Raw genomic sequence first — 24,796 nt, forward strand, 5'->3', positions numbered from 1 at the left:
CTTTCGCACTGCGTTCGCCAACACACTAGTGGCGGTTGCCGTTTTCCACTACAACGAAGCTGTTACGGCGAAAGTCGTTTAGCTGTGGGGCAGTAATAGACCAGGCAACGAAACTATCCTTAACTTTCATTACAGATGCATTACAACGTTTGCTTGCAGTCGTTGAGAGAGAGAGAGAGAGAGAGAGAGAAAGAGTTACCACACTGGCAATTGAATCCAGGTCTGTTCGATCCGAATCAAGGTACTCGCTGCTTTGCCACTTGTGCTGTAGAGGGACGACGTAGGGAAAGTGCTCAAGTGGTGACTTTTATGACCCTATTTGGAACGAGTTTGCAGCCACTACGACGCAATTAGGAGTACGGTAGTTTGCGCCGTTTACGCTCACCCAACATGCACAAGTGCAGTTAAATCTTCCAGGGTATTTACGGCTGCTAGTGCATGGGTGGTTACCGGTAACACAGCTAGGCAGTCGTGCGATTAGGAAAATTTAGCTATCGCCTCTGGAGTTTTACGGCCGTTTGTGACGATGGGTCGACATCTATTGCGCATAGTCATTCCAGAAAAATTTACCAACTTCGTACCTGAAGATCAGGTGCAAATTCATTGATGTTATATTTTATTTTCCTTAATGACACCAGGCAGGCAATGACTGAAGATAAGGTGAACTAATTGGCAAATCAGGAGGATGAAAGTACTTATAGCACTTACTTTTAATGATATACATCAAATTCATAAGACAAACTGATTGATGTTCAGAAAGAACTTGATTCAAATATTGCTCCAACCAATTCTTTTAATATCCGAAATTCGCTTATTTCCTCTGTGCGAATTGCAGGAGATGGTCCTCGATCATGGACATTATTTTTTCCTTGCGAGTGTTAAACTAATTTCATGTTCGTCTCCAGTGACGTCATTGTGGGTTCGATGGTTAACAGTAAAGACGCTGTAAATATTTTTCAGGAAATTTCAATTCTACAGCTATACTTTGTTTTTTATTTATATTTCTTTCGAGGTTGCATCCCAATTCCGAAGCGCTCATTATCACTGAGTTCAGGCGCAGACTACCGTTAAAATATGCACTCAGGGAGATGTTTCGACTGAAAACTTGAATACTAGGATGATCAGTGTCATGAACTTTCCGTCTGGCTTCAGTTTCCTGAGGAATCATCATTGTACATGGATAATGATGATTGATTACTAATAATTTGTATTTTATAGATCTGACACTAAATAGTTCATGACTGACAACTACATACATTAATTATTGGACAATTTACAAGAGAGGGAGATGCATATAATTAGGAAAAGATATGGGATTAACCACTGTTTCTTGGTAAGTAAGATATCTCGAATATAAATGATTCTCGTAACCGAAGCAATCTCGGCGACTTTGCGCGCTTCGCGTTTTCCAAGATGATACATAACACCGCAGACATAAAGTTCGGCGAAGAAAAATATTTGTTGCAGAAACGGCTAAAATATAATATCCAGTCCCGACTGATTATGACCAAAATATTTCTCGATTATACAAGTAGCAATCATATTCTGACTGCGGGCATCGATGATGCCAAGTTCCAGCTTGACAGCTTCGCTGATTTAAACGTGAATGAGCGCTTGGAATTGAGATTGCTGTAGAACTACTGTTTTCAGCAATATACTTTATCAATTCCGGACACATACATAAAATTCTCCCCCTAAAATAAGGCAGAAGATCCTGTGAATATTTTTGAACTTTCATCTAAATAGAGAACCCATGGGCAAAATTTGGCAACGGCTTCGAGTTAGTCTGCGTATGTAGAGCAGATCGTGAGATATCGTCCTCTGATTAACCTGTAATAAAATCGCTGCCCGTATTCGGAGAAAGTCAGGAATTTATTGTGTACCTTGTTCGTAGCAATTTACCGTTTGCTGGCGTTCCATTTTCACGCTTTTTCGCTACTACTAAAAAGCGAATTTATTTTGTGTAAGTTATTTCGTATCTGTGGTTTTAAATGTTTTGTAGAGAAAGATGGAGGGCATTTCTAATGGAGGGCATTTCTAACGAAGCAAGTGACCCTTGAGCAATATGTGAAATAATTAATAGCACATTAAAACTGGAAATCAATTTAACTTTTCAACATGTATTACTGAAGTCATATTTTCATTTCAGATAAAGTGTTTCCAATAAAAAAATTAATCCTTAGTTAAATACATATTTTCGTCAAAACTATTACACAGATAATTTTATATCAATTTCGCTACCAGTTATGTTCTGTGTATCTTTCTGGAGTCATCAATATTCCTGTCGCTTCGCCACAATAGCACCGTCATTTTCACAATAATACTTTTGTCAGGTACATCATCATATTTAATGTTGAAAATAAATTATCCTTAAAACATTATTAAGAGATCGTGCAAAGATCTATGAAACTCAAGCAATGTGATCAGTTTTTTACACCAGTTTCTTTTTTAATCTGGTACCGATATCTACTCACAGTAACAGTTTAAAAATCCGACTAGTCTTATAGTTTTAATAGTTTTATATTACTAGTGGTACCGGTGACTATTTTCATAGATGGAATTGAGCTAATTCAAACCAGCCCAAATCCAAAGGTTTTGCATAAAAAATTACCAGCTACAGATATTTATTACGTATCAGTATCTCACATAGATCAGTGAAATATCTTAGTTGCCTCTCAAAAGGTGGGGAGTCGTTTCGACCACATCTTTTCGAAGCCACGCTCCTAGAGTTGATCAGGAGCTAATTTAGAAAGAACCTACATCAGAACAGTCATACGATGGGTCTGAATTCCGCTCTTCTAGAATGTGATAGTTCAAATGGCTCTAAGCACTATGTGACATAACATCTGAGGTCATCAGTCCCCTAGACTTAGAACTACTTAAACCTAACTAACCTAGAGACATCCATGCCCGAGGCAGGATTCAGACCTGCTACCGCAGCAGCAGCGCGGTTCCGAATTGAAGCACCTAGAACCGCTCGGCCGGCTTCTAGAATGTCAGCTAAGTGCATTAAATGCTGTACAACCTGTAACTGCATTCATAAATCTATAGGATAAATGCTGCTTTTAGATACCTGCGTTTATGTTATTAGGACGTTTAAGATCTGTATGGCTTTCTAGTATATGAGAATATAATAACAATAATTGTTTTACTCGTAAGTGCTCTGAATTTTCGAGGCCTCTCCATAGAAACCATCTTGTGAAGGAGGAACTTGAACCAGTTACTAACGACATCATTTATTCTGCGACAGGGTCGTTCTTTGCCTTAACTGATTAAGATAAGCACGATACACTTTAGCGATCTACAGTCAGTTTGTAGAAGAAAGCATTATGTATTTGTTTTTACCAAGAAAATACAAAACGTAGCGTTCCTATAACAATGCTTTCTGAAGAAGGAAGTGTTTCTATTTACTTGTACCAAGAAGAAATAAAGTACACCGAGCATATAACAAGGCACTCCAAAAGTTTCCGGAAAAAACATATTCTGCGTTACGTTCTTAATGAATGAACACACGATATTAATACTCTTGTTTTCTTAATGCAGAAATACAGAATTATACTGCTGGCCACTACCCAGCTTAGTATTATGTTTCCAAGTAAATATAGAAACTATCCTTGTTTTTGCTGCTATTTTACAGCACAGTAGCATCTAGCGAAACAAGTCGCGTGACTTCAGGTTGAGAAAGTGTGCATCGTCAGTGCGAATGTAACAAATGCTGTGAAGAAATGCCAAGAAAGCGCTGTCAGTCGCATTTATACTACATTCTTCTAGCTAGATGCAGCTCATTCCGTGCAACGACTCGGCGTCTGTGTTTCACCCTTCATGTGCGTTCGTGACTGGCGCGAAGGGAACAGACGCTAGCTACAACTACCAGTGCCTGGTAGTAAATACACATGTTCTAGATTTATGATGGTGGGGTATGTTTTCATTAATTATACGAAAGGCTTACGGTTATTTCACCTAGGACTACTTATCGCCACACACCGGCAGTGCGTCAGGAGTATTAGCCGGATAAGTCCTTCATTACAAACACCTAACACCATCTACCGGTAGACGCGTTATCACTGTCAACTCAAACGATTTCATTAAGGAAATAGTCTCTGATCTTTGCGTTAGTTGTTAGTTTTCTGAAACAAAAAAAGATTGAAGGATAAGATTCACATACCCAATAGAAGACGTGTTTTTGTCGATAAAGTTGGTATAATACTTTGAGTTGCGTTAGCTGCACAACACAACCGATTTCACTCCACACTTACTGCTGGTTTTCGAAACATTTTATGTAGGCTTTTCCGAAATAGTTGGTGTCCATCTTCAAGTGTTTCCCAGTTCATGTTTCTCAACGTCCAAATCTATAGCTACATAGATACTCTCCAAAACATTTTGAAATGTATGGAAGAGGATGCTTAGCATGATACCTCACGTTAGGGTCTCCTCTCATTTCAATAGCATACGGAGCGCAGGATGAATGACTGCTTAAATGACCAGTGTGCCCCGTGATTAGTATAATGTTGTTTTCACCCTGTCTACGGGAGTGGTACCTAGAGAGATGAGGAATCTCTAAATTCTACACTTAAAGCTGGTTTTCGAATCTTTTTAAGTAGGCTTTTCCGGGATAATTTGAGTCTATCTTCAAGCGTCTTCCAGTTCAGGTTTTTCAACAGTTTCATGACACTTTCCGTTGAGTCAAACAAACCGGAGGCCACTTGTCTTTGTATACGTTTAATAAATCTTCTGTAATTCCTATTTCATATGGGTCCCATACACTTGTACAGTATTCTAACATAGACGCACAAGTAATTTGTAAGAAATCTCCTTCATAAACTGACTGCATTTACCCAGTATCCTGCTATGAACCGAAGATTACCACGTGTTCTATCTAAGACTGGGCCTATTTGATTGTTCTATCTCATATACCCCCAAATTGTTACAGGAAAGTATTTATACGGGTCGAGTAATTCCAACTGTGACTGATTGGTGTTGTTGTCATAGGGCACTACTTTCCTTCGTTTCCTAAAGTGGATGGTTTTTGATTGCTGAACATTTAAACAAAGAGCCAATCTTTTCACTTCTTTCAACTCTAATCAAGATCTAACTTGATATTTGTGCACCTTTGTAGATAACTAGATAATCTTCAAAAATTCTGAGGCTACTATTAAAATTGTCTGCTAGGTAGTTAACATACGAGAGGACTTCTGAAACCCAATTACGCATAATCATGCAAACCAAATAATTTTTATTGCATTCCGCACTACACCCCAAAGTGACACAGATATTTTTCAAGTCTCTCTAAACAACAGTCGGCGCGTTCTACCAAAAGTTCAATTCCTCGACAGTGAAAATCCGCTCTTTGGTTACGGAGTCTTTCGATTTCTGGGAAGAAGGGTGATGGGTTCAACGTCCCGTCAACATAGAGGTCATTAGAGACGACACACAAGTGCTGATTGTGTCAAGGATGGGGAAGGAAATCGGTCGTGTCCTTTAAAAGGAAACATCCGGACATTTACCTGAGCGATTGAGGGAAATCACGGAAAATTGAGCCATTCGAGAACCGCTGTGTGAACGTCCACATCGTTGGGAAAATCCCAACCCCCCTCCCCCCTCCCTCTCCCGCACCAGGTATACTTTCAACTTGCCGAAAAGATGGAAATCGTGAGTTAAAAGACCTGGGCTGTATGGTAGATCAACATCTCCCACGTCTCTGCGGCCTTGGTCGAATTACATGAAATTTATTCGTAGCTGCGAATACGAACAACTAACAGCTGTACAATGGAATGAAGAAAAAAACCACTCCGTCTTCAGGCAACAAGTGGCCCATCGAGACCATCCGACCGCCATGTCATCCTCAGTGGAGGATGCGGATAGGAGGGGCGTGGGGTCAGCAAACCGCTCTTCCGGTCGTTATGATGGTATTCTTGACCAAAGCCGCTACTATTCGGTCGAGTAGCTCCTCAATTGGCATCACGAGGCTGAGTGCACCCCGAAAAATGGCAACAGCGCTTGGTAGTCTGGATGGTCACCCATTCAAGTACCGGCCACACCCGACAGCGCTAAACTTCGGTGATATCACGGGAACCGGTGTATCCACTGCGGCAAAGCCGTTGCACAATGGAATGAAGACAATGAAAATTTGCTCCAGACATGGGCTCGAACCCGGATTTCCCGCTTTATCTGATCGGTCACCTTAACCGCTTTTGCTATCCGTGCACCACTCACGGCCAGATCCAAAGTTCCATATGTCGTCGTTCATTCGTCACAACCTGCAGGATTGTGAAGAAGTACGACGGAATGTTCCTTCTGACAGGCATGCACGTCCAAAGGAACACAGCATTGTTGTTCTTAACAACACGGGCACTGTAATATCATACTTTGCATTGTATGGTAAGCGGGGATCTAGAAACGACGGAGAGGCTCCGTCCCCGCCGCAGCCGCAGTGGTCCACAACCACACGACGACTACCGCAGTCCACTTCACCCCTCCGCCGCCCCACACCGAACCCAGGGTTGTTGTGCGGTTCGGCCCCCGGTGGACCCCCACAGGGAACGTCTTACACCAGACGAGTCTAACCCCTATGTTTGCGTGGTAGAGTAATGGTGGTGTACGCGTACGTGGAGAACTTGTTTGCGCAGCAATCGCCGACATAGTGTAACCAACCCGCATCCGCCGAGGCAGATGGAAAACCGCCTAAAAACCACCCACAGACTGGCCGGTTCACCGGACCACGACACAAATCCGCCGGGCGGATTCGTGCTGGGGTCCAGGCGCTCCTTCCCTCCCGAAAAGCCGTGCTTTAGACCGCACGGCCAACCGGGCGGGTAGTATCATACTTGGTCGAATTATTGGCACCATTTCACGACGGCTAGATGCGACATTCCATTTGGTCCACATACCACGAGACTGTCACGTTGAAGCTGACTGCAGTTTAGATGCTTTGTCATAATAATGATGCTGTCCCGCGTACTTCAACTTTTGGAGTACATTTCTAGTTGCAACGCCGTTTCACTCGCACTCTGTGACGCACCTTTTATTTTTACCGACGCGGATCCGTGCCTGCACCATACCCGGAACACACGCTCTCTTCTGACAATGCGTCACTTTTGTTACGTAATATTCTCACTGTGGGACGACACGTGTAACTTACTTTCTGAAGCCCCTACATACAATATGACCAACAACGGTGCAAAAACGTTTCCACGGAGCACTCTCGAAGTTACTTCTACGTCTGTCGATGCCTCTTGATGTGACCGATGAGGATTTTCATAATTCCAGTGCAGATTCTTCTGAGAGTTCACATACCCCGTTAATCGCAGCCATGCTTCGTCAGATTTTAAGGGCATATCAGTATAAACTTCTCTGTTATTCACAGATGCGATAGTTAGTTGTAGTACGGACGTCAAACGGCTGTAGCGGATAGAGACGGGAAGGTGTGGGTGAGCGGCTCTTTGCTGGAGGGGGGTGTAAGTGCAGGCGGTGCAGGCACCTGATCTGTTGTCGAGACTATTCACTAACTCAAAAGTTGCGACATACTCGCGAATAGAACAGTGATCCAGAAAGCGTAGAATAAATTTTTTATTCCCGTCTATGATCACAAAATTGTTGGGTCTTTAGACTACCGGATTCGCTCTGCAATGGCCATCTTCGGATCTGTTTTAAAACATGTCCTAATAAGTTGAAGCCAAAGTGGCAACGTCAAAAGATCAACACAAAACTAGCTTTGCATCGTCGCATGTATTTAAAAAATGTTGCACACTAGACCACAGTGTCGTAGGAGTGATTATGTTAACAGCGCTGCCGTTCGTAAGAAGCTGCTCAGTATGTTATGAACTGTAACGCTGTTAACAAGATGACACCTATGACATTGTGGCCTAGTATATACCATTTTTAAATACTTGCGACTATGCTAAGCTGATTTTGTGCTGCTCTTTTGACGATGCTACTATGGCTTCAACATATCAGAACACGTATTAAAACAGATCTAAAGATATTGCTGACCGAAACTGGTAGACTAAGTACCTAACAGTTTAGCGTTAGTCATAATTCGTTGTTAGTGTACCATACAGAAGTAGCCATCAGTGGCTGCTCCTGCCTGTTAATGTATAACTTCTCTCATTAGACACTCATGAGGGCTACGCTTCATGATGGAATTTCTGGAACACAGTGTGTGAATGACTGAATGAATGAATTCCATGGAACATGTTGTATTCTTAATGCCAGGATTCCTTTCACTGTGTTTGACAAGCCGCGCAGAGGACGCCTATTACCTTTACAATATATTTCTGCTGTTCGTTATCGTCGTAAGTGCGATCGGAGATCCATATACAACTTAGGGGTTAAACGTTATGCGGTACACCAACTAAATTCTGCCTCGCAGCTCAGAATGGTGCTAGTATATCCCACAAAGCATGTCGCCCGACACCTCAGATAACAGCCTACTGTAGAAGGCGGTAAAGCTCGTCTTCAGAGCGTGTTTTTTAAATGTGCACGGAAAATCAAAAGTAGTACAGATAATGGTGAAAGAAATCGAAAGGATATTTACTGATCTTTTGCATCTGTTCTGTTAGCTCCCAAGCGATTGGATAGAAAAACATACAAAGCTATACTCCAAATACCTGAAGAAAAGACTTCCCAACATTTAAATTTATATTCGTTGTTAACAAATGTTTCTTCTTCATAAATATTTTTGTCCCTATTACCAGTTTGCGTTTTATATTCTCTCTAGTAGCTAACAGTTGGTTTGCTGCCCAGATAGCAAAAATCGTCTACTATTTTTAGTGTCTCAATTTCAAATGTAATCCTCTCACCATCGCTTGAGTTAGTTCGACTACATTCCATTACCCTGCTTATTTTATCTAATAACCTCTTTTAAGAGACACTATCTTTTCTATTTCACTGCTCTTCCAGAGCCTTTGTGTTCCATGACAGAATTAATTTAGAGTAAAATCTGTGACGATAGGAAGAGAATCATGTGCAAGACTTTTTATCCAAACCGATTCCAAATGCACTGGAGTTATTGACGGCGGGAAATACCGATTTGCAGTGACGTCCGTGTCACTTAGAATGAATCACTTTTCAGATTATTATTGCTGATAACTGAAACAGACTGGTCAAAGTAAACACGATTACCGAGGTACCACACGTTTTGTAGGGAACACTGTTTTAATTTGAGCATAGCATACCCATGAACATACGCTGATTCCAGAGCGTGCCTGCAGTCTAGTGACCGATTTTAAATCGCGTGGAATGCGCACTAGAGGTCGCTATAAGCAGTTTCCGGCATTTCTACTGTTTCTGTAGTTGTGAGACATGAGTTTGTTTTTTTGTACAGCGTTTGTAACTATCACTAATTCGACATATTTAAGTGCTTTGCAGGATACTGAGATTTCTTCCGTGACAGATTTTTTATAATGAGTGAAATTGTATTTTAAAGATTAGCTACGTTAGGGGTGGTATTCTACCTCGGAACATCTGACATTTCCAGATGAACTGAGTCTCTTTAATGTTTTAACAGTTTTCCCTGTCTTGAAAATGGAAATTTGAGTTAGCTGCCATTAGCCGGCCGGGGTGGCCGAGCGGTTCTAGGCACTACAGACAGGAACCGTGCCACCGCTACGGTCGCAGGTTCGAATCCTGCCTCGAGCGTGGATGTGTGTTATGTCCCTAGGTTAATTAGGTTTAAGTAGTTCTAAGTTCTAGGGTACTGATGACCACAGCAGTTAAGTCCCATAGTGCTCAGAGCCATTTGTTAGTTGCCATTAGCTTTTATTTCAAAATGTTTGAAACGTGAAACGATGTCTAGCATTTCGCTCATCATTAGCGGTCTGACCAAATATAACATCCACGTGAATTTAAAATCTTTTCCAACTTATAGATTGTTCCATGAAATTTCGAACTGCCGGATAAGACATACTCCTACAATATTTCGGTGCAGAGTGTACTCGGAATGTTGTAATGTATACAGCTGAAGATGGACAGAAGACTCTGCGTCCAAACATCGTGGCAGCAAGTTACAGACATACCAACGGCCTTGCCGCAGTGGTAACACCGGTTCCCGTCAGACCACCGAAGTTAAGCGCTGTCGGGCTGGGCTAGCACTTGGATGGACGACCATCCGGTCTGCCGAGCGCTGTTGGTAAGCCGAGTGCACTTAGTCCTTGTGAGGCAAACTGAGGAGCTACTTGATTGAGAAGTAGCGGCTCCGGTCTCCTAATCTGACATGCGGCCGGGAGAGCGGTGTGTTGACCACATACCCCTCCATATTCGCATCCAGTGACGCCCGTCGCCTTTGGATGACACAGCGGCCGGTCTGGTCCGTTGGGCCTTCCAAGGCCTGTTCGGACAGAGTTTAGTTTAGTTTTCAAGTTACAGACATCCGGCAGTTCGCCAGAAATTTCATAGAACTATAACATCCGTGTTAGCTCCATAATAAAAAATGAAATTGGTTCAAAAATTCCCCTGAACCACTCACATGTTATTGTAAGGCATGTAGACGGAACCTGGCCTCTAACAAAACAGTTACATCTAGGCAAACCGTTAATGGTGAGCGAAATTCTGAAAACTGATTCAGTTTGTGAAAAAATACAAGGAGTTTCACTGTGACGCAAGCGCTGCGCCCGCCATTGCGCGGAAACGAATACCGTGGAGGTAGGCGCAGATTCCTGCATACGCTCCGGCCCGTTCCTTTGACTACGGCAGCGGGCGTATCGGTTTTCCGCCGCGAGATGTGTTGGAAGGAAGTCCGAGAATATTGGTGCACCATTTGACACTTCATATTGATACGTGAATAAAGCGTCTCTTCACGCAGCCGTGCACAAACTCAGCCAAAGACGTGACAAAACAACGGTGGCGCACCGACCGATCGCTTCAGGTAGCGGCGTGGAAAGCAAGCCGAGAAGCACAGGCCACAGCCAAAGCCTGCCAGCTGGTCAACGTCCCTGCCTGCACAATAACTTGAGCAGGAGCCGCCGCTTCCGCACCGTCGCTTCGGCGTGCTAACGAAGTAGGGCGCCAGGAAGCTTCTTCAGTTTGATACAGTGCAGGTGATAACAGATGAACTCCGGCAGTGGTATTTAAACCCCACTACCATCATCGGCAAAGATGGGCCTTCTTTGGCACACAGCCCGTGCCAGTTGCCGCTGAACGTATGATGCAGCGGCGATCACCGTCTTTGACTGTGAATCAACGGCAGCCAGCCGACTACCTGAACCCGGGCAGCCGCTGTCTGATGGTAGGGGCCGCGCAGCGCGTTCCAGCTAGCTCCACGTCGTGGGGGACCGTCGCCGACAGCCGCCGTTCTCCAGTCGCAGTCGCATTGTTCACCACCCTGATAGTCCTGCTGGGCACGCCTGCCTAGTCCTGGGTACCGGCTGTCTCGTAGCTGGCCCACCATCCTGTCTCGTTCTGCCGGCATGTCCGTGATGATGATGCTGATGATGATTGTGGTGATGATTTATGGCAGAGGGCGCTAAACAGCAAGGTCATCTTTCTGCTTCTAGTATTGTGGTTCCGAATTGTTCAGGACGTCTTAAATTCTTTCTCGTTATTAACCACATGTACCGTTAGAGAGTTTATCTGTTTCATGTAAGTGTAAGAATATCTAGGTCCCTGAAGAACCTTCAGCAAGATTTTTGGTTATCAGCTTTACACAATATTCTTATTGCACACTTCTGTAAAACAAACACTTTTTTCCACCTCAGCTGCAATATTGTGCCATAGGACAAAACTGAGTGAAGATTTGCAAAGTACACTAGCAATTTTGTCTGCAGCAGAGAGATTTCTTAACGGAAACAGACCGGAATGACTGGTTTTATTTCCACCTACAGGTGTTACCTCTGTGTATTATCCACCTGGATGCCCTGGTAATTCACAAATGTAGCCTCACCCAGTGTACGCCCATTGATCGCTATTTCAGGTAACAAAATGTCATTTAATTTAATTTATTTTTTTAACTGCATTACATAAATTTTTGCAGCATTGAGGTTTAAGCTGTTGGCTGTGAACAAGTTGTAGGCCTGTTCCATTATTCTCTTGACTTCGTTCACTATGGATGTGTCTGAACACTTTATCAGTATGCTTGTGTCATTAGAAAACATTACAGTCTTTGAAGAGTGTCCAAACGTCCCCAGTAAATCATTTAGGTAAGGTCAAGAACAAGAGCGGGCCGAGCTCTGAACCTTGCGGCACACCATGTTTAATGTTGCTCCGCTCTGAATTCAATCTTATTCCTTTTGTACCATTTGCTCCTGTAACCCACGGCCTTCTGTTGTTAGGATGTAACCTCATACGCGGAAGAGGAAACCTTTAACGGCTCACCATTTTTGTCTCCCTATCAGAATTTTATGCTGGCTGATAACGTGGGGTAATCTGCCTGATATTGTGGTTAGCTTTGGCCAAGTCAGACACTCTTGTCCTCACCTTACGAAAGAGTTGGAGACACCACCTACAGGCAGTTTTCCGTAGATACTGGTCGATGTCTGTATTGCTGAGCTGTAGCTAAAGGTCGTCTCTTTTGGATGGCCTGTTACTGGACCAAAGGTGATGTGGAACTGATGGTGGGACCTCTAGATCTGACTGCTGACACATCGACTCACCATAGATAGGCAAAATACTTTGACTCTAGCTGTTTAATCTTTAGGTACAATTCAAGACTATGTAAGACTCACGTGAAATGAAAATAAATGATAAATGTAGTGTCTAAAACTTGGTTGGGGGGGATCATCAATCTCCTGACTGGTCTGATGTGTTCCACCACAATTTTCTCTCCTACACTACTCTCTTCGAGTAACACTTAAAATCGATATTTTCAGTTATCTGTTGGTTATATTCCAATCTCTGTCTTCCCCTGCAGTTTCTCATCTCTACAGATGCCTGTAGTAATATTGAAATCATTCCCTGATGTCTTAAAACATTCATAATCACTTTCCTTTCCCACATATTCCTTTCCTCGCCATTTCTGCGGAGAACCTCCTCACTCTTATCAGCTCACTTAATTTTAAGCACCCTTCTATGACACCAAACCTTTTGATTCTCTGTGCGAACAGTGTGTGGCGGATCGGGGGTGCAATGACGGCTACGGAGTGGCTCGAGCAAGACATTTGGCGTGTATCATGTTCCACGGGTGTGTTCAGGCTTCAGTTCGCGGTCCGCGGTGCACGGTGGGCCATAAACCTGAAAACGTTGCCAAAATTTCAAAAATGCTCTATTATGGCCAAAAATGGGTGTAATGGGGTTTCTGACGCTTCTGATATCGATTTTTGTATCAAAATTGAAAAATTCAAGATGTCGGATTCAATATAGTGAAAATCATTTGGAAAAAATCAATGAAGTGGACAAAAAATGTTTGCGGTTAACATTTATAATTTTAATGGTAAACTTTATTACAAAACTGCCTCTCTTAGAGCATTTATTATGGAAAATACATATTAGTAGGAAAAATTGAATATTGTTCTTAATCTTCCGCCTCTTGTGCTCTTTGGTCTACATCTTCATTTTGTAATGGCCCTACATAATCTAACTGATTGTAATATTCCGGCTGCGAGTATGAGCGACGATGCGCTACCATAATTTGATACGACAACGCTCTTTGCTCTGAAGACAACGCTATTTGCTGGAAAAAAAGAGGAGCATCTATGTTTTCTTGTAATTTTTGGACATTGTGCCTTTTTGAGGTCAGATAAGTTTGCATGTAGAAGTAATTTGAAGAGCAGAGGTCAACATGTAATCGCGATTTAACAATATTGGGCGAATCTGCTACTATCTCGGTCCGAACAGCAAGCAACATTTTGCCGTCAGCTTGTATGTTCAAGATGTTCCCTAAGCGACTAGTTTGTTAGTCAGAAGATATCATACTGCCACTGTTGTTCAACCTTATCATTCTGAAAGTGTTTCCAGGAAAGAAAATCACAGTTGTGTGAATATTGCAAAGGGAGACGGCGTCTTCATCGCTAGTTGTAACAGTTTTCTCCGACTTTGCCTGGCGTTCTCTGATAACCGGAGAAGCAGAAATCTCCGACCGCCAACTCATACTGTACTTAACCCTTTCTCTCCTTACAGCAGCCACGAAGAAAACGCATTCATATATAGTCAAATTTTTTCACAGATTGTTTGTATTAGACAGGTAAAAATTTTATAATGTGTGCATCTAGGCAAAACATTCAAAAGACAGTTTTGTAATGCAGTACCTGTCTTATCTTTGTCAAAGACAAAAGTCGAATAGCAAGTTAATTAATTAATAATTTTTGTTTTTGCGTAGCAGTTCAGTTTTAATTCTTTCTTTCTCACCGACATTTGTATCCCCTTCATCATCCGCAGCATCTTCCTCCTCGTAATCCTCTACAGCAGGCACTAAGAGGGCAACAGCTTTCGACGACAATGCTTTCACTTTCCTAGCAGATGGTATCAAAGAAGAAATATAGGGACCGGTTATTGTCAGAAATTACGGAACATATCCTCCATATTTTTCACGGGCGAAGACTTACGGACAAAGCTAAGACGATATTACCTTGTTAACTTTTTTGTTGACTTCTGCTCATCTTCTGACAGCTGACCTAAGAATATATATTAGTAACAAAAAGTGGAAGTTTTATAAGTTTTCTTAATCCTTCCTGCTCTTGTGCTTCTTGTTCTTCTTCATTTTCAGTTCCTTCTTCATATTCTTTGCCACCGACCTTTGTATCCTCTTCATCATCTTCAGCAGCTTATTCCTCGTAATCCTCTACATCAAGCACCAAGAGGGCAACAGCTTTCGACGACAAAGTGTTCATTTTATTCGGAGACGGTTCCCGCAAAGAAAAAATAGAGAGACCGGTTGTTGCCAGAAATTACGGAACATATCCTCCATATTTTTAACGGGCGAAGACTTTCGGACCAAGCTAAGGCAATATTGCCTTATTAACTTGTTTGTTGATTTCTACGCATCTTCTGACAGCTGACCTATTGGTAAAAGTGTAGGAGCTATTATGTCCTGTCAGTGGATTAGCTCTCTATGGGCTCCTGTTCGCAATTTGTACCATGAGTGCTCATGACATAATGCCTGGCTGTAGCAGTGGCGTAGCTCGGAAACGTTTCAACGTCAGTTAGTATTTTCTCGGTGTAAATAATGGCAATTTCCAACTGTCTCTTAAAAATGGCTCAAAATCGCAGTTGCGCCTAGTAGCTAGATGTTAAGGCTGATTCACCAAGATAACAGTACATACTTAAGGACAGAATGGAAGAGAAGGCGGAGTGTCGTGGAATCTGAAATTCATCTCTATCTTCGTTCACGTTTTATAATTTTCTTGCTTGCATTCGGGTAAGAAGTTAATCAACAAAACGCAATTGTTAATTAATGATTACATAATGAAATAAACACTTTAAACAATTCTGTCTGGTTTCGCTGAACAAAAAAATTGCATCCGAGCGACGCAGTACTTTCCCAGCACGGCTATCTCAGCACGCGGCTTGGAAATGAATGCCGGGCAAGACCTGAAATTCAGCCTTCCGAAGAAACAGCTGGCCGCTTCTAATTACAGGAGTCGGTAGATCCAACATTACTCTAGCCAAGCTATTAAACGAAATTTCTTAACTCCGAACTTTTCTTTTTATTTATGGCCACTTTTTCGGGATTCTGACCAAGTGTGCAGTGGCGAGAAGCGGTGACACGAGGACGGCAGTTGTAGTGGTCCCAGTTGTGCCAATTCTGGGCATGGCCGGCATACTTCGGCAGTGTTGCGTCAGACGCTGGGGCCTTCTGTTGTTGTTGAGCTACTGGAGTGGCAGCCGTGTCCCGCCCAGTTGAGGAGTGTCGGGCGCTGGCAGACTCCCAACATCTTGATTGTTGGATAGACTCTCACCCCATTTAGTGCTGAAAGAACGTTGGTGGCTGCCCAGTGGAAGCCACCCCTCAGTGAACGCCGATTCGAAGCCAGGCTGTGCCGACACCCCTGCCTGGTCGAATGGCCGGCCTTTACACAAGACAATGCTTGTCTTGCGGTGGTTGAGGTCACGCAGGCGGCCTGCCAAACGCCGTCGAAATAATTCGAAATACCGGTTATTGCCACCCTATGGACGGAGTAACGGGCAGTTTGCGGTAGTCGGAAGCGTTCGGATTCCGGCTTCGGTCCCCGTTTAGCGCCCGCGCCGCTACAAGTGGTAATGTTTACAAATAATCACCGTTGTCCTGTGGTGTCTCACCACAAGACGTTAGACAATGTGTCCTTACAATAGCTAGTGCTCCTTCCGCTCGAGTTGTGGTGAATTGTGCTTTTGCCGAAGACGTTTCCTCTAAACATTCCTGTAAAATGTACCTACACAGTTTTTACCCTCCACGATTTTTTAAGTACCACAGAAGCTGTTCCTCGATGTCTTATCTCTTGTCAACCTGTGACCTCCTCTTGTCAATGTTTATCACATGCTCCGCTTCTCGCCGGTTCTTCGAAGAACCTCCTCATTTCTTACCTTATTAGTCCACCTAAGCAGACCGCTGTGGACGAGCGGTTCTAGGCGCTTAAGTCTGGAACCGCGCAGGTTCGAATCCTGCCTCGGGCATGGACGCGTGCGATGTCCTTAGGTTAGTTAGGTTTAAGTAGTTCTAAGTTCTAGGTGACTGATGACCTCAGATGTTAGGTCCCATAGTGCTCAGAGCCATTTGAACCATTTTTAGTCCACCTAACTGTAGTATCCTTCTACAGCATCACATCTCAAACCTTTCGAGTCTCTTCTTCTCTGACTTTCGTTCAATGCTATGCTCCAGACGTACATTCCCAGAAGTTTCTTCCTCAAATTACTACCGGTACTGGTACTAGCAGACATCTTTTGGTCAGGATGCCCTCTTTGCGTAAGCTCGTCTGTTTCTTATGTAGTCCTTGCTTCGTCTATCATACGTTATGTATCTTCCAAGATGGCAGACTTCCTTGACTTCATTTACTTCATGATCTCCAATTTCATTCTTAAGTTTCACACTGATATAATTTCTGTTACTCTTCATGCCTTTCGTTTTTCTTCGATTTCCTCTCAGTCCGAACACTGTACACCAGTAGGCTGTTGATTCCACTGAGGACGTCCGCAATACTTCCTTGCTTTCATTGAGGAAGGCAATATTAACAAATCTTAGCGTTGGTATTCATTCACCGTAAATTTCTACCCCACTAATGAACCTATGTTTTATTTCGGTCGTTCGTCTACTTATAGAGTGAAGAAATACTAATAGACTTATTTTTGTCCCAGAATGTTGTCTTCACCTATGCTAGTTTTTTATGTCCTCGCCGGCCGATGTGGCCGAGCGGTTCTAGGCGCTTCAGTCTGGAACCGCGCGACCGCTACGGTCGCAGGTTCGAATCCTGCCTCGGGCATGGGTGTGTGTGATATCCTTAGGTTAGTTAGGTTTAAGTAGTTCTAAGTTCTAGGGGACTGATGACCTCAGATGTTAAGTCCCATAGTGCTCAGAGCCATTTGAACCATTTATGTTCTCCTTACTTCATCCAAGATGTGTTATTTTGCTTGCAAGGTACTACAGTTCGTTCGCTTTGTCAATTTTGTGGCCTCAAATTTTATCACTTATCTCATTTCCACTAGTCTTCATTACATTCGTCTTTGTTTGGTTACCCATCAATTCATATTGTGTGAGAGTTAGACTGCTCATTCCATTCAGCAGATTCTGAAATTCTTCCTCACTTCCTGTAAAGATAGCAATGTCTTCAGCCAAACTTATCATAGATATTATTTCACTCTTTCATCCTGAATTTTAATCCCACTACTGATCCAATATTTTACTTCCGTCATTGCTTCTTCGATGTGTACAGGGTGATCAGAAACGCTCTGAAAATCTTGTAAGGGCATTGCGTGGTTGGCTGTGCTGGGAAATAATTGTTAAGGAAAATATTCAATACGTTGCTCCGTTTCCAAATTAATTAGCATTGAAGTTAGCCAATCAGGCCGTTGCGTAAGCAAATTCGAGCGGCCCGCTAGCGTCAAACGTGTTCCTCGTTTGGTTTCCTAAAACCGAACAAGAGAACGACACAAAAACTGGACATGTGACTGTAGTAAAGATCGAACCCAAGCCAAAGCATGAGCAGTCTCGTGCGCTATCGTCTACGTTGTGGGAACTACTGACTCTAATTGGATCTGGCGGTCCGCAACGTCCTGGCTGCTAATTAACTCTGAAACGGCACAGCGTATTGCATTTTGTTGTTAATGGTTCTTTTTCAGCACAACCTGCCCTGCAACCCCATTACAGGATTTTCAGACTGTTTCTGACAGTCAAATGGTTCAAATGGCTCTGAGCACTATGGGACTTAACATCTGAGGTCATCAGGCCCCTAGAACTTAGAACCTTATTTACCTAAGGACATCGCACACATCCATGCCCGAGGCAGGATTCGAACCTGCGACCGTAGCCGTCGCGCGGTTCCGGACTGAAGTGCCTAGAACCGCTCGGCCACAACGGCCGGTTTCTGACAATCCTGTGTACTGAACAACAGGGGCGAAAGATTACATGCTTGTGTAATACCATTTCATAATCGAGCACTTGGTTCTCGTACACACTGCATGTTACTCATCCTTCCCTACATCTACGAGGATTACTCTGCTATTCACCATAAAGTGCCTGGCAGAGGGTTCAAAGAACCACGTTCATGCTGTCTCTCTACCTTTCCACTCTCTAACGGCACACGGGAAAAACGAGCACTTAAATTTTTCTGTGAAAGCTATGATTTCTCTTATTTTATCGTGATGATGATTTCTCCCTATGTAGGTGGGTGCCAACAGAATGTTTTCGCAATCGGAGGAGAAAACTGGTGATTGAAATTTCATGAGAAGATCCCGTCGCAACGAAAAATACCTTTGTTTTAATGATTGCCACTCCAATTCACGTATCATGTCTGTGACACTATCTCCCATATTTCACGATAATACACAACTAGCTGCCCTTCTTTGTACTTTTTCGATGTCATCCGTCAGTCCCACCTGATGTGGATCCAACACCGCACTGCAGTACTCCAGAATAGGGCGGACAAGCGTAGTGTAAGGAGTCTATTTGGTAGACCTGTTGCACCTTCTAAGTGTTCTGCCAATGAATCGCAGTCTTTGGTTTGCTCTACCCACAATATTATCTATGTGATCGTTCCAATTTAGGTTATTTGTAACTGTAATCCCTAAGTATTTAGTTGAATTTACAGCCCTCAGATTTGTGTGACTTATCGCGTAAGCGAGATTTAGCTGATTTCTTGGAGTACTCATGTGAATAACTTCGCACTTTTCTTTATTCAGGGTCAATTGCCACTTTTCGCACCATACAGATATCTTATCTAAATCATTTTGCAAGTCGCTTTGATCATCTGATGACTTTACAAGATGGTAAATGACAGCATCATCTGCAAACAATCTAAGACGGCTATTCAGATTGTCTCCTACGTCGTTAATATAGATCATGAACAACAGAGGGCCTATAACACTTCCTTGGGGGACGCCGGATATTACTTCAGTTTTACTCGGTGACTTTCCGTCTATTACTACGAACTGCGACCTTTCTGACAGGAAATAAAGAATCCTGTCGCACAACTGAGGCGATACTCTGTAGGCACTCAGTTTTCCTATAGCATATGTGAATTTCCCTGAGAATTTCGCACATCTTGCACCGTAGTACATTGTCTGTCAGAACGTACGTAAATAATAGAGGAAACTGTCCAAGATCAAGATGCTAAGGATTCGAAATATACCCAGCAGTAGACTATGGTGGAGATAACTCCTCACTCCCTGGTGCCTGGAAGTACCGGGAGAATGGACACCGATGTCCAGACGAAAGCGGAGCCAATTTGGGTCCGATCGTCCGTTCTATTACCCCGTTCGCGTGTTCGTGACACCGCCAAATTGCCCTGCCAGATGCGTCGGCAGTGATTGACAGGCCGGGCGATAGAGCCCGGTCACGCTCTGCCCCGGCAGGTGGCTGAGGGCACGTCGGGAGAGCGGCGCGCCAATGACTGGCGGGGGCGAGGGTCGGACGTGGGGACCGGCAGGTGCGGTGCCGGGCATCGATCACGCGGCCGCCGGGTCACGCCTCTCGAGCCCTCGCAATCCCCACATTCGTCGCCTCGATCCCGGGGGTGGGGGTTGCGCACTACCCACACGCCTGTCCCCAGCTGGGGTATATCATGAACTCTGGAACATGTGTCACCTCCAGTAGCCAGCATCGGGACCTAGCTTTCACTCTGGTGGTGCCTCTCGTTGGACGTGCAGCCATGTTGTACCTACCGAGCATGAATAAGATTTCAGGTAAGGCATGTCCACTGACTACAGGGAGACATTGATTGCAGAACAGTGCATTTTGGATGTTAAGGAATCGTCGTACTTGGAAAATCACTTCGTCGTCATTCTGGAAGTGCCTGTCACCCAATGGTTTCTGCCTCCGAGGAATGAGAAAGACGTAACTGGGTGCCGTATCAGGATAATCCCGGGACTAAGCAAAGTTTGATAGGTCAAGGAAGCAGAATGTGACTGTTCGGTGCAGAATGTGCTGTGGCGCTGTGATGGACGAAAAACATTCCCTTGACAGCTTGCCGCGACTCTTCGTTTTGGTGGCCTCCCGGAACTCCTTCAGGATATCTCGGTAGTACGTTCCTGTGACGTGCATGATCTCATAGCACAACATAACATGACAGCTTCTGGGACTTGTCTCTGGCACTTGTGTGGAATGGACTTGGTGGTTAGAAAGTGGGCTTGCCAGGGGAAAGAACAAGTGGTACTGGTAGGCAGGATGTGTAACATCGTGTGATCGGCTGTGGCGGAGGGAGATGCGTGTGCGCGATGAGTGGCGAATTGGCCACAAGTGTTAAAAAACTATTAACTTGATTTTAGGGAAAGTATTGCTTGAATCATTGTGATTATTATAACTGGGGTCGAATTTTGGTAGCTGACGACTTTGAGCGTTTTGATCGATGTTCCACTGGAACGCGTCTCTTGTAGCGTCTTTCAACGACGTGTCTGGAGCATCTTCGGGACGCCTTTGCACTTACTAAACGAATCTGCGAAGAAACGTGCCGCTCTTCGTTGCATCATCTCTGTCTCTCCTGCTACTCCAATCTGGCAACTTTCGCAAACTGATGAGTATTTTGCAAGCCACATCCTTCATGAATGAGACAAAATTTCTTTAAGATTCTTCCGATGAATCTTCGCCTGCTATCTGCTTTTCCTATGTGCTGGTCCTTCCACCTCGGGTACTTTGGACGGTTTCTCCTGAGTTTTTTACTGTAGTTACTGTTACTAGTAGTTTGTTGCAAATCCGCACTGGATCACTTTTCCTAGTTATACTACCAAACCGTGACCTTGTTAGTCTAGTGGGTGGAGCACTACACGCCGGCCGGGGAAACCCCGGATTCATTGCCGGCCGAGCAGTTCTAGGCGATTTAGTCCGAACCTCGCGACTGCTACGATCGCAGGTTCGAATCCTGCCTCGAGCATGGATGTGTGTGATGTCCTTAGGTTAGTAAGGTTTTAGTTGTTCTAAGTTCTAGGGGACTGATGACCTCAGATGTTAAGTCCCATAGTGCTCAGAGCCATTTGAACCATTTGAACCGGATTCACTCCTAGATAGGAGCGAAGATTTTCCTTCGCTCTGATCCCTCCAGGACAAATCTAGGTAAACACAGCCTGCTATCACTTGAATACTTGAAGTCTTTCCTGGGGTTAAACGGCAGCCAACCTCCCTCCCCTTCCCAGTCATGAGGCGAAGAAACGCTCCACTTTATCAGAAGTCAGATCAATTTTTTTAATTAGTAAACGGCTAAAACGGTCACCCACTGTTGGTTGCAGGTTACCTGTCCAATGGCTCAGAGGGGCAACAAAAATTTGATTTTCCAGTATTTCATATATTTATCGACCGCGTTGAAAAATTTAAAATGCTATTATTTCATACACGAGAGTTATATTCTTTAAAGAACTGGGGTGGGGTGTGGTTGGGGACTGGTTTATGCACATTACATGACATTTATTTATGTTCAAGTTCACTCGTTAGTCGGCACATCAACTGATGTAACTCCGCAGGTCTTCTCGCATTTTGTTACAGTTTTCTCGCATTACACTCTGCCTATATACAACAGCTTCGTTTGCGGATACCTCACAGATTTTCAGGCGTTATCCCCTAGATCAGTTATATCCAGGGTGATACAAAACGATACCGACGGATTTCTTGGGGGGGGGGGGGGGGGTTGTAGAGGTTGTCGTGAGGAACAAATTGCAGAGGATGTCGTCCAACAACGCTACAGCGCGTCGAAGTTATAGGTGCCGGCGGCAGAACCTCTCAATAGACCACCCCTTCGGCAGTAAACGCGACTTTTTACGCTGACGGACCACCTGGAAACGTTGTTTGTTATTCAGTGATCGCGAATCATTGCCACGATCGACAGTGCAGAAGATGGAGCTAGCCGTTGTGTAGACGCGACTTGTCTCCTATGAATGCGATGCTCTGTTGCCTCAGTGGATGACAGTTTTGGACACAGGTTTCCATCCGCAGTTAATTATTCTCCTGCATAGACTGAAACCACTGGAGATTAACACTGGAGATTTTAGACGGTTCCAAAAGAAAAATAGTCTGCATATAAACGTGTGTCAGAAACCGCCATCCAACGAGGCAAGAGAGCATCACATTCACGGGAGAAAAGGTCTGTCTACACAGCGGCTAACTCCATCTTCTCCACTGCCGATCGTGGCAATCAGTCGCAATCTCTGAACAAGAAGTAACCATACAACGTTGCGAGACGTTTCGCTTATGATCCTACAGCGTAGAAAGTCACGTTTCCTATGGAAGGGGTGGGCTAGTGGCAGGCGTCAGCTCCTATAACTTTGACTCTCTGTAGCGTCGTCGGATCATGTTTTAAGACACAGGCTCTTATCCTCAATCTGTTCCTCGCGACGATCTCTGCAATGTCTCTAAGTTTGTAGGTATCGTTTTGTAACACACCCCCCCCCCCCTATATAACGTGCATTAATGGCCCTATAAAACCCTCTTTGGATACTCCCAGAACTGTTTTTAAACCTGTCGATGGCACCCCATTATGGACGACGTGTTCTACCTGCAAGGAAGACCTGAATCCTATCACAAACCTGGTCCGCCGCTCAGCAAGCTCGTATTCTCCTCACTAAGCGACAATTTATCGAATGTTTTCCGGTAACCAAGGATCAAGTTGGGCGCCATTGTATACAGCGTTCTGTACGTCATTATTTTATTCCCTTTCCGACCTATTTCTTCGTCCTATTTTCGTCAGTGTTTCTGTGCGGATGTCGCATGTATAATTCCTGTTTCATTTCAAATAAAAGTATATAGGTTATCTCATTGATTACTGGCAAGAAGAGAAAGGGTAATTATCGTAATGATGTGAGCTAATGGAGGAATCGGCGTAATCAGTGATCGCTGATTCGTTGCTAAGAGGGTGATGCATGTCCGAGGATCTGTATTCCAGTGCCTGTGTGGGCTTGGTAATAAAATGATTCGTTATAAGACATCAAACTTCATGTAATAAATTTATAATAAATCGAGGTTCTATAATTGAACATGCGATATGCATTTAAGGCTGCTGTAATGCCAGTTGGTCAATGACATCACCATACTGGCATCAACAGTTTAACTCGTTGCTCTCCATAACAACATCTGCAAAAAAATTTAAAAATTAATGTGAGGACAATGAACCATGATAGTATTAAATAAATAATCATCTCTCTGGAAATGAATTCCCATGCTTCTTGACAGAGCGTAGGGGAACTGTGCGGGAGACCCGCACCGCCGTACTAGGAGGCAAGGTCCTAATGGAGGTGGTTTGCTGTTGCCTTCCTCAGGACGTAATTGGGATGAATGATGATGAAGATGGGTTTTATGCAACCCATAACGCCTTCAAATACCAACAACAAGATTTTCATATTCTCTTGTTCATTAAGTACAGACGATTAGTCCTCCAGAATAAATCAACCGGACCTTCTTGTAGAAGATTTAACGTAGTTAAATTTTGTACTGAGCTACACTTTCGCTGGAGGCCACCGTTTTCTAGTTATTCTAGAAAAATGCATTTGAAGGTCGCTTTTGTATCCCAGTACAAAATTTAGATATATTAAATTTCCTACAAAAAGTTTCTTTATTTGGACTTATAGGACTTATAGTTGATGAAACTCTCGCAAGTGGTTTTTGATGGTGTTATGGGTTGTATAAAACCCATAGGTAGGGGCAGCTGAGTCAGCCTACATATTATACGTATTTAAAACTATAGGGGCTGTATCTCCCCGAATGTTTATCAGAGCATCACATAAAAATTTGAATTATATTGATGAAGGAAGAAGATGCTGTGATATGCAAACGATTAGCTTTTCAGACCATTCACACAAGGCTGGCGCCGGTGGCTACACCTACAACGCGCTGACATGAGGAAAGTTTTCAACCGATTTCTGATACACAAACAGCAGTTGACCGGCGTTGCCCGGTGAAACGTTGTTGAGCTCGTGTAAGGAGGAGAAATGCGTACAATCACGTTTCCGACTTTGGTAAAGGTCTGATTGTAGCCTATCGCGATTGCGGTTTATCGTATCGCGACATTGCTGTTCGCGTTGGTCGAGATCCAATGACTCTCAGCACAATATGGAATCGGTGGGTTCAGGAGGGTAATACGGAACGCCGTGCTGGATCCCAACGGCCTCGCATCACTAGCAGTCGAGATGACAGGCATCTTATGCGCATGGCTGTAACGGATCGTGCAGCCACGTCTCGATCCGTGAGTCAACAGATGGGGACGTTTGCAAGACAACAACCATCTGCACGAACAGTTCGACGACGTATGCAGCAGCACGGACT

At 43.8% G+C, this 24,796-nt stretch overlaps 1 protein-coding gene and 1 pseudogene across 1 annotated transcript in view; both read left to right on the forward strand.

The window, feature by feature from the left end:
- Positions 1 to 24,796, forward strand: part of LOC124776410 (inactive ubiquitin carboxyl-terminal hydrolase MINDY-4B) — a 320,724-nt gene that overhangs the window by 59,648 nt on the left and 236,280 nt on the right. The gene's annotated exons all lie outside the window — the stretch shown is intronic.
- LOC124778665 lies at positions 10,012 to 10,129 on the forward strand (annotated as a pseudogene).

Source organism: Schistocerca piceifrons, chromosome 2, assembly GCF_021461385.2.
Source record: "Schistocerca piceifrons isolate TAMUIC-IGC-003096 chromosome 2, iqSchPice1.1, whole genome shotgun sequence".
Lineage (NCBI taxonomy): Eukaryota > Metazoa > Arthropoda > Insecta > Orthoptera > Acrididae > Schistocerca > Schistocerca piceifrons.